This window comes from Arachis ipaensis, chromosome B8 (assembly GCF_059453495.1).
Source record: "Arachis ipaensis isolate K30076 ecotype BB chromosome B8, ASM5945349v1, whole genome shotgun sequence".
Classification (NCBI taxonomy): Eukaryota; Viridiplantae; Streptophyta; class Magnoliopsida; order Fabales; family Fabaceae; genus Arachis; species Arachis ipaensis.
This window is the reverse complement of record NC_142443.1, coordinates 90,483,230-90,493,172: the sequence shown is the minus strand read 5'-3', so window position 1 is coordinate 90,493,172 and position 9,943 is coordinate 90,483,230. Positions and strand designations below refer to the sequence as shown.

The following is a 9,943-nucleotide window of genomic DNA, read 5'->3' as shown; positions in this document are numbered from 1 at the left end:
AAAATTTTTTTTTTTATTTTTATGATTTTATATTTTTTTTCTTGTAATTTATTTTACTTTTTTTGAAAACATATAGGAAAAAGGAAGTAATGAATTCAAAGTCCTCAATCAAGATTCCAGGAATCATACCAAGTTAGTCTAAAGCTTGATGGCCAGACAAGCTTCAGCATATTATTTTGAAACTCTAGAATTCATTCTTAAAAATTTAGAATAACTTTCAAAAACAAAAGAAAAAAAATTTTTTTTGAAAGATTTTTGAAAACAATTTTTTTTTGAAAATAAAATGAAAAAGAAAATTACCTAATCTGAGCAACAAGATGAACCGTCAGTTGTCCAAACTCGAACAATCCCCGGCAACGGCGCCAAAAACTTGGTGTGCGAAATCGTGATCATTCCATTCCTTGGTAACGGCACTAAAAATTCAATACGCACGTTCATGATCTTATATCTATTTCACAACTTCATACAACTAACCAGCAAGTGCACTGGGTCGTCCAAGTAATAAACCTTACGTGAGTAAGGGTCGATCCCACGGAGATTGTCGGCTTGAAGCAAGCTATGGTCACCTTGTAAATCTCAGTCACGCGGATTAAATTGTATTAAGAAATTATAGTGGATGAAAATAAATAAAATATAAAATAGGATAGTGGTACTTATGTAATTCATTGGTGAGAATTTCAGATAAGCGTATAGAGATGCTTTCGTTCTTTTGATCTCTGCTTTCCTGCTATCTTCATCCAATCAATCCTACTCCTTTCCATGGCAAGCTTTATGTAGGGCATCACCGTTGTCAATGGCTACATCCCATCCTCCTGTGAAAATGGTCCAATGCGCTGTCACTGCATGGCTAATCATCTGTCGGTTCTCGATCATACTGGAATAGGATTTACTATCCTTTTGCGTCTGTCACTACGCCCAGCACTCGCAAGTTTGAAGCTCGTCACAGCCATCCCTTCCTAGATCCTACTCGGAATACCACAGACACGGTTTAGACTTTCCGGATCTCAGGAATGGCCATCCATGGGTTCTAACTTATACCACGAAGACACTAATAACTCAGACTCGGTCCACTGTATTAGATATCCAAGAGATATCCATTCAATCTAAGGTAGAACGGAAGTGGTTGTCAGGCACGCGTTCATAAGTTGAGAATGATGATGACTGTCACGATCATCACATCCATCATATTGAAGTGCGAATAAATATCTTAGAAGCGGAATAAGTTGAATTGAATAGAAAAACAGTAGTACTTTGCATTAATCCTTGAGGAACAGCAGAGCTCCATACCTTAATCTATGGTGTGTAGAAACTCTACCGTTGAAAATACATAAGTGATGAAGTTCAGGCATGGCCGAATGGCCAGCACCCAAACGTGATCTAAAGATGAAACTAAAGATGTAAATACAATAGTAAAAAGTCCTATTTATACTAGACTAGCTACTAGGGTTTACAAAAGTAAGTAATTGATGTAGAAATCCACTTCCGGGGCCCACTTGGTGTGTGCTTGGGCTGAGCATGAAGCTTTCACGTGGAGAGGTCATTCTTGGAGTTGAACACCAGTTTGTAACGTGTTTCTAGCGTTGAACTCCACTTTGCAACTTGTTTCTGGCGCTGAACGCCAGACTACAACATGGAACTGGCGTTCAACGCCAGTTTGCGTCATCTAAACTCGGGCAAAGTATGCACTATTATATATTGGTGGAAAGCCCTGGATGTCTACTTTCCAACGCAATTCGAAGCGTGCCATTTAGAGTTCTGTAGCTCCAGAAAATCCACTTTGAGTACAGGGAGGTCAGAATCCAACAGCATCTGCAGTCCTTCTTCAACCTCTGAATCTGATTTTTGCTCAGGTCCCTGAATTTCAGCCAGAAATTACCTGAAATCACAGAAAAATACACAAACTCATAGTAAAGTCCAGAAATGTGAATTTTAATTAAAAACTAATAAAAATATACTAAAAACTAACCAAATCATACTGAAAACTATGTAAAAACAATGCCAAAAAGCGTATAAATTATCCGCTCATCACCCTTCCTCCTTCAATTGTCCCATCAATTTCCTACAAAACAAAAGAAATATGATTAATGAATTTGTGGATAGTGGCGGCAAAATTTAAAAGGAAAGAATAACTACTTTTTAAAATTTTTGTTTGTAAATGGTAAGTGCTATTCATGAATACAAACCAACTGACTAATTAACTGTCCATGTATGCAACATTGTGACACCAAACTTAGTTTGTGGCATTGTGGTGTAAAAAGTTTTGTTCAAGGCTCTAAGAGTGACATGATATGAATTGCATTTATGCTCTCTTAGTATGCCTTGAACAGGAAACTTGTTCTTCACTATGTGCTGCATAAAAAGATTCATTCAAGTATGTGTCAAAGTTGATTTGGAATTCGTGAGCCTTGCATTATTAACTACTTTAAAAGCATATAAAACAAGGGTTGCCTCCCATGAAGTGCTTCTTTAGCGTCACTAGCTTGACATTCTGAGTTTGTCAGGGTAGTTGGTAATGCTTCAAATCTTCCCCCCTCGCAGTAAATCTATCTCCATTGGCTTCAACAAGAATTTCCACATGTTTTATAGGGAGAGAATTCTGTTGATGGTGAAAACTTTAGGTAGCTGAGATGGGATGGTGGGGAGATGAGATGGGATAACTGGGAAATAAGCTGAGATCACTTTATCCCCTAGAGAGAAGTCCTTTGTAGGAATCTTCTTGTTCCTCCACCTCCTTGGTGCCTTCTTCTTTGTTTCTTTTACTGTTGTCCTGCTCTTTGTGGCCTCTTTTTCCAATGAAATTTTGTTGCTGGTCTCATATGACTCTGGTGGTTTAGGTTCCTCCTGGTTTTCCTTTTGCTGTGACAACTGCTGACTGTCTTGTTCATCAACCAAAGGAATTCCCAGGTGTACAGTTTGTGCTTCAGTGCTTGTTTCTTCCACCAATTCTTTGTTGTGATCTTCCCTTGGTTCCTTGTTTTCTTGATCTGCTTCTTGTGAGGGTTTGGAGACAATGAATGTAAGTTGTTCATCATGTATCCTCAGTATTAGCTCTCCTTGCTCCACATCTATAAGCGCTCGGGCTGTAGCTAGGAATGGTCTTCCCAATATGATTGGGTGAAGGTGACTCTCTTCCATTTCCAATATGACAAAGTCTATGGGAAGGAAGTAGTTCCCAACTTTCACTAACACGTTTTCAACCACTCCCACTACTTGTTTTTGAGTTTTGTCAGCCAGCCTAATGACTACGTCTGTGGGCATTAGCTCATTGATCTACAGCTTTTTCATAAGGGATAAAGGCATTAAGTTGATGCTTGCTCCCAGGTCACAGAGTCCTTTATCAAACATTATTTTTCCTATGGCACAGGGGATGTGAAAACTCCCTGGGTCCTTCCTTTTTGTAGGCAACTCTAGTTGAATGAGAGCACTGCACTCCTTATTCATCACTATTGTTTGTCCTCCTTTGAGTGAGCTTTTCCTAGTCAGCAGCTCTTTCATATACTTAATGTACGAGGGCATTTGTTGGAGAACCTTGATTAATGGTGTGTTTACATGGAGAGATGCAAACATATCAAGGAACTTTGAGTATATTCTCTTTTCCACACCACCCTTGAGTCTTTGGGGAAAAGGTGCATAGAGTTTCAGCATCTCCTTCTGTGTAATTTTGGTTTCGTGGTGACCCTCTTCCTGCTTCTCTGTTGAAGTATCTTCAGAGTATTCGAAGGGTTTGTTCAGCTCTTCCTCAGTCCCCTTATCACTTATAGTGACCATCTTGCAGTCTTCCTATCTTACTTTCTTTGCTTCACCTCTCGAGTTTTTCTCTGTGTCACTTGGGAAGCTGTCAGTAGGTTTGGGAATCTTCTCAGAGAGGTATCCCACTTGAAATTCTAGCCTCTTCCTTGAACACTTTGTTCTTTTGGAGTTCCTTACATATGCCTTCAAGTAGAGTCTCAATCCTTGAGAGTCTATCTTCGGATGATGATGAGTTGAGATTGGAGGGACGAGAAGGGCCATTTTGGCTTTGGTATGGATGTTGAGATGTGTTGTTAGGTGAGTGTTGATATGATCTCTGTGTGGATGATGCCAGAGCATTTTGGCCAGTTTTACTGACCTTTTCTTTACTGTTTTAGGTTAGTTTCATGCATTTTCTTAGGAAATAAGTAAGTTTTGGGTAGAATTTCACTTACATCTTGATTCAAGCAAACATTGTGTACTTTACATGATTTCATGAGAATTATGCATGAAATAAATGACAAATTGGATGATGCATGTCTCATGACTTAGATTAGAACTTTGATGCACTCTACTGCTTGATTTCAGGACAAAGGAAGCAAGGAAGAACCACGTTAACAGCCACATTAGTCTAACTAACGTGACCACTAATGTGGAAAGGGAGCTAGCTTGCAACGTTAATGACAAAAGTAATCGCCAATAACGTCCTCGAAGCTATCGTAGCCCACGTTAAGAGTCACGTTAACTAAGTTAACGTGAACTCTAACGTGGAAGAAGAAAATGAAGCCAACGTTAGTAACACTCACCTTTGTCACTAACGTTGGACCAAGCTCATATTGGCCACATTAAGAGCCACGTTAACTCAATTAACGTGGACTCTAATGTGGGGAAGCAAAAGAATGGCCAACGTTAGTGACACTCACCTTTGTCACTAACGTTGGACTAAGCCACTTTGAGCCATGTTAGTTGCCACGTTAACTTAGTTAACGTGGACTCTAACGTGGAGGAAGCAAAGAATCACCAACGTTAGTGACACCCACCTTTGTCACTAACGTTGGAATGAGCCACTATGAGCAACGTTAACTCCCACGTTAACTTAGTTAACATGGAAGCTAACGTGGAGGAAAGAATGATGAGCCAACGTTAGTGACACTCACCTTTGTCACTAACGTGGGAAGTAGGGGCATTTTGGAACGTTAGTGACAAAGGTAAGTGTCACTAACGTTCTCGAAGATTTGGCAAGTCTACATTAAAGGTCACGTTAGCCGCACTAACGTGAACTCTAACGTAGGGGGAAGGGAGGACTCTCAACGTTATTGGAAAAGGTAAGTCCCAATAACGTGTGCGAAGGACCAAGAGGCAACGTTAGTTGTAACGTTGATGCCACTAACGTTGAAGTTAACATAGATCATCCTTGGGTTAGGAATGTTAGTGAAAAAGGTGATTGTAACTATCGTTCTCGAACCCACACTTTCACTTAACGTTAACGCCACTAACGTCCTAAGCTAAAGTCCCTGCCTGCTTCACACTTTCTCTCTGCAAGTAAAGCTAAGCCCACTGAAGAGGATAACTGCTTCAAACTCAAGATTCAAAGGCCCATATCCAAGACTTGAAGAACCAACTAGAAGATCAGAAGAGTAGTATATATAGGGGTAGTTTTGAATTAGAAAGGGGAATGGGGAATTTTAGTTAACCTCTGTAATATTTTACTCTCTCTGCACTTCTAGTTTTACTTGTCAGAATGTATTTTCGATCTATGCTTTCATTTCCCAGAGCTATGAACAACTAAACCTTCTTCATTGGGTTATGGAGCTCTGTTGTAATTTGATGGATCAATAATAGTTTTCATTACTCTTCTTCTTTCTTTTCTCTTGATTTTACTAGAAGGCTTTCAATCTTCATCCAATTGGGTAGTTATCTTGGAAAAGAAGCTATTCATACTTGGATCTCTTCTGAACCTTGGAAGAGGAATGAAGAGATCATGCTAGAAATGCTTTCTCATGTTGGACTAAATTGGGGTTTGGATGGATATAGTGACATATAATCCTACCAACACTTTGATTTGGAAATACATGTGGTATAATCAGTGACCATACTTCATCTCTTCTCATGAGCAATTGACCAAGGAATTAGCTGTTGATCAAGATTTGAGAGATTGAATTGCCAAGGAATTGGAATTCAATCACTTAAGATTGCCAAGGAGATCAATGAATGCATTGATTGAGGAAGAGATGAAAATGAACTTGATCCGGAGAATGCAACATCTCCTAAGCCCAATGAATTCCCCATTTCTGATCTTACCCATTCTCTTTAATTTTTGCAATTTACTTTTATGAGCATCTTCCCCATTCCCATTTAAGATTCTGCAATTTAATTTCTGCCATTTACATTCAGCTCTTTCTTTCCAGCATTTACGTTTTCTGCCATTTATTTTTCCGCCATTTAATTTTCTGCAAATCTCAAACCTAATTTCTGCTTAGCTCAACTAGAACATTCTTCCAATTAAAGTTGCTTGACCAATCAATCCCTGTGGGATTCGACCTCACTCTATAGTGAGTTTTTACTTGAGGACAGTTCGGTACACTTGCCGAAGGAAATTTGTTGAGAGACAAGTTTCCGTGCATCAAGTTTATGGCGTCGTTACCGGGGATTGATTTTGTATCAACAATGATTACATTGGTGGATAACTAGATTGAGCATTTGTTTTTATTTTGTTTGATTTAAGTTCATTTGAGTAATTTACTTTCTGTTCAGTTATTTTCTTCCCTTTTCCCCACCCATTTTCTTAGTTGTTTACAATTCAGTCACTAACCCACTAACTGTTTGATATATTGCATCACTCACGCTAACAGAATTTCTGTAGAAATTACTGTCTGCACATATCCTTCTTGCTTGTGCCATGTTGGTTCTATGACAGGTAGAAGAAGTGGGGCTTCAACTCCCTTTCATTCTGAACCTGAGAGGACCTTCCTTAGATTAAGGAGGAAAGCAAGAGGAAAGAGAGTAGTTGGTGCTGAGGAAGAGGAAGAGTACTTTGAACCAGACATGGATGAGAATATTGAAAACCATCATGAAGAAGAGGCTCACAACCATGGCAGAGAAGGTCCAGCGTATCAGGCTAGGCAAGAGAGAAGAGTTCTGGGTTCTTACATCAACCCAAACCCAGGAAACTGTGGGAGTAGCATCCAAAGGCCAACCATACATGCCAACAACTTTGAACTAAAGCTACAGCTCATTACCCTTGTTCAGAACAATTGTTCATTCGGAGGAAGTGTCCAAGAAGACCCCAATCAACATCTAACCACCTTCCTGAGGATATGCGATACTGTGAAGTCTAATGATGTTCATCCTGACACCTATAGACTACATCTGTTTCCCTTCTCGCTCAAGGACAAAGCATCTAAATGGCTGGAATCCTTTCCAAAGGAGAGTTTAGTAACCTGGGAAGATGTGGTGAACAAGTTCTTGGCAAGATTCTATCCTCCTCAACGGATCAACAGGTTGAGAGCTGAGGTACAAATATTCAGGCAGCAGGATGGTGAGACTCTATATGAAGCATGGGAGAAGTTTAAAGACTTGACAAGAAGATGCCCGCCAGATATGTTCAATGAATGGGTGCAGTTATACATTTTCTATGAAGGCCTTTCTTATGAATCAAAGAAGGCAGTAGACCACTCATCCGGGGGATCTCTTAACAAGAAGAAGAAAATTGAAGAAGCCATAGATGTTATTGAGACTGTAGCAGAGAATGACTACTTCTATGCTTCTAAAAGAGGCAACACTAGAGGAGTGATGGAGCTGAACAACGTGGATGCACTGCTAGCCCAAAACAAGCTTATCACCAAGCGATTAGCTGACCTTACCAAGAAGATGGAGAGAAATCAAGTAGCAGCAATCACCACTTCAGCAGCAACTCAAGAAGGAGTGAATGAAGAGGCAGAGGGTGATCAGGAATAAGCCAACTACATTGGAAATTCACCCAGGCAGCACCATGACCCATACTCCAAAACATATAATCCTGGTTGGAGGAACCACCCAAACTTTGGGTGGGGAAATCAACAAGACCAAGGCCAAGATCAGAGACGCCACAACCCCAGCAACAATGAAACTTACCAACATTCCACACAGAGATCATATCAGTACCCACCTAACAACAAACCTCAACATCCATACCAAAGTCAAAATGGCCCTTCTCATCCTTCTAATCTTAACTCTCCATCATCGGAAGAAAGACTATCAAGGATTGAGACTCTACTTGAAGGCATATGTAAGGAGATTCAAGATAACAAGGTGTTCAAAGAGGAGGTGCGACCCAATATCAAGAATCAGGGAGACACCATCAAGAGGCTGGAATTTCAAGTGGGATACCTATCTGAGAAGATTCCCAAACCTACTGATAGCTTCCCAAGTGACACAGAGAAAAATCCGAGAGGTGAAGCAAAGAAATTCATATGGGAAGATTGCAAGATGGTTACTATAAATGATAAGAAGACTGAGGAAAAGCTGAACAAACCATCAGAACAATCTGAAGATACATCAGCAGGAAAGCAGGAAGAGAATCCCCAGGAAACCACAATTACGCAGAAAGAGTTGCTGAGGCTCTATGCACCCTTTTCCCAATTACTAAATGGTGGTGTAGAGAAGACAATATACTCAAGGATTCTTGACATATTTGCATCTCTCCATGTAAACATACTATTCATCAAGGCCCTCTAACAAATGCCCTCATACATTAAGTACATGAAGGAACTGCTGACCAGGAAAAGCTCACTCAATGGAGGACAAACCATAGTGATGAACAAGGAGTGCAGTGCTCTCATTCAACCAGAGCTGCCTACAAAAAGGAAGGACCAATGGAGTTTTCACATCCCCAGTGCCATAGGAGAAACAATGTTTGACAAAGGACTCTGTGATCTGGGAGCAAGCATCAACTTAATGCCTTTATCCCTTATGAAGAGGCTGCAAATCAATGAGCTGATACCCACAGACGTAGTAATCAGGCTGGCGGACAAAACTCAAAGACAAGCAATTGGAGTGGTTGAAAACGTGCTAGTGAAGGTTGGGAACTACTTCCTTCCCACAGACTTTGTCATACTGGAAATGGAAGAAAGTCACCTCCACCCAATCATATTGGAAAGACCATTCATAGCTACAGCCAGAGCGCTCATAGATGTGGAGCGAGAGAGCTAATACTGAGGATACATGACAAACAACTCACCTTCAACATCTTCAAACCCTCACAAGAAGCAAGTCAGGAAGGCAAGGAACTAAAGGCAGAGCATGACAGAGCAATGGTGGGAGAAAAAAGCATTGAAGCACAAGATGTACACCCTAGAATTCCTTTGGGTGATGAATAAGAGAATCAGCAGTTGTCACAGCTAAAGAAAACTCAAGTGGAGCCAAAACCACCAGAATCATATGAGACCAGCAACAAAATCTCCCTAGAGAAAGAGACCACAAAGAGCAGGATAACAGCAAAAGAAACAAAGAAGAAAGTACCAAGGAGATGGAGGAATAAAAAGATCCCTACAGAAGATTTCTCTCCAGGGGATAAAGTGATCTCAGCTTACTTCCTAGATATCCCACCTCATCTCCCTACCATCCCATCTCAGTTACCTAAGGTTTTCACCATCAACAAAGTTCTCTCCCTAGAACATGTGGAGATCATTGATGAAGCCAATGGATATAGGTTTACTGCAGGAGGGGAAGATCTGAAGCATTACCAACCACCATGACAAAGGCAGAACGTCAAGCTAGTGACGCTAAAGAAGCGCTTCATGGGAGGCAACCCATGTTTTACATGCTTTTAAAAGTAGATAATAAAGCAAGGTTTAGGGATTTCAACTCAACTCGACATGCACTTGAATGAATCCTTTTGTGCAACATATAGTGAGGAACAAGTTTGGTGTTCAAGGCACACTAAGAGAACATAAATATAACCCATATCATGTCACTCTTAGGGGCCTTGAACAAATCTTTTACACCACATGGCACCAAACTAAGTTTGGTGTTGCCAATGTTGCATACATGGATGTTGAGTTAGTCAGTTGGTGTGCACTCATGAACAGCACTTAGTAGTTAGAAACAAAAACTTTAAAAAGCAGTTATTCTTTTAATTTTGCCGCCACTTTCCACAAGTTTTCTTTTAATCAAATTTCTTTTATTTTGTAGCAGAATTGATGGGGAAATTAAAGGATTTGGCCACCACAAAAAG

At 40.2% G+C, this 9,943-nt stretch overlaps 1 non-coding gene across 1 annotated transcript; it reads right to left on the bottom strand.

Annotated features, from left to right (window-relative positions):
• Positions 1-7,227: 7,227 nt before the first annotated feature.
• LOC148548790 (small nucleolar RNA R71) lies at positions 7,228-7,334 on the bottom strand. The gene has a single exon (XR_015897675.1). It is a non-coding gene; the product is annotated as a small nucleolar RNA R71 (small nucleolar RNA).
• Between the last annotated feature and the right edge of the window lie 2,609 nt (positions 7,335-9,943).